Source organism: Piliocolobus tephrosceles, chromosome 4, assembly GCF_002776525.5.
Source record: "Piliocolobus tephrosceles isolate RC106 chromosome 4, ASM277652v3, whole genome shotgun sequence".
In the NCBI taxonomy this organism is placed as follows: domain Eukaryota; kingdom Metazoa; phylum Chordata; class Mammalia; order Primates; family Cercopithecidae; genus Piliocolobus; species Piliocolobus tephrosceles.
In genome coordinates, this window is record NC_045437.1 from 82931260 (window position 1) to 82932534 (window position 1275).

Here is a 1275-nt window from a genome sequence, read left to right on the forward strand (position 1 = left end):
GCAGGCAGAGATTACTACCAGGCACACAGCCACCTCTATGCAGACAAGTGAACTGTAGGGAACGCCCCATAAGAATGGTTATCCTGGACACAGAAGTGTTAAACTGAGACCCGCAGAGCATTTTACAAGAGTTATCACCTAGATAGGGTAAACCTCAGTGCCCTTCCTTTCTGTTGCCTCAGTATTACTGGATTGAAGAACTACTGTTTCTTGTTAAGGTGGTTCATTTCATTTATTATTACTTACAACTTCATATTGAAAGCACTGAAAATTTCAAGTGGAGTATATTGAAGTAGACTTCAGTTTCTTTGCATCATTTCTGTACTCAATTTTTAAAATTCTTTCATAAACCTATTGAATGTTTTCTTTTTTTAACTAAATTAACATGATTTGAGTGAACTGTCCAGCTCCTGTGGAAATCACACACAAGAACATGAGATTTCTTATTATACATACTCCAACCAATGTGACCTTGAACAAATTTATAGAGGAACTTAAGAATTATGGAGTTACCACAATAGTGAGAGCATGTGAAGCAACTTACTACACTACTCTTGTGGAGAAAGAACGTATCCATGTTCTCGATTGGCCTTTTGATGATGGTGCACCACTATCCAGCTAGATGGTTGATGACTGGCTAAATATTGTAAAAATTAAGTTTCGTGAAGAACCTGGTTGTTGTATTGCTATTCATTGTGTTGCAGGCCTTCAGAGAGCTCCAGTACTTGTTCCTTAGCATTAATTGAAGGTGGAATGAAATATGAAGATATAGTATAATTTATGAGACAAAACCGGCATGAAGCATTTAACAGCAAGAAACTTTTGTAGTTGGAGAAGTATCATCCTAAAATACAGCTGCTCTTCAAAGACTCCAAAGGTCATAGAAACTACTGTTGCATTCAGTAAAAATGGGGTGCCTCATGCTAATGCTTTGGAAGTGGAACTTGAGACGACCTAATTTGTTATACATATTAGACAATGTGTTGGCTCAGTGAATATGTCTAATGAATCTTCTGTAGGAGTACTGAAAGGCATTTTTACCAGGACACATGCTAGACAGATTTGACAATCTCTGTGTTTGGGTTAGAATCAACCTATTTGGACACTTGGCAAAAGATTTCTGTCAGTATTTAAAGTGTGCTTGTCATTTATACCAGTTGACCTTTCCTGAAATCGTACATTGTTGAGCTATGTCTTGTTTAAATCTATTCCCATGCCAGAATCTTAACAACATACAAGAAATTTAAGAAGGTTAGGTGCCAAAATACCCAGCAC

General features: G+C 37.1%; 1 pseudogene; it reads left to right on the forward strand.

The window, feature by feature from the left end:
- The first annotated feature begins 385 nt into the window (after positions 1–385).
- Positions 386–906, forward strand: LOC111544406 (annotated as a pseudogene).
- The last annotated feature ends 369 nt before the right edge of the window (positions 907–1275 follow it).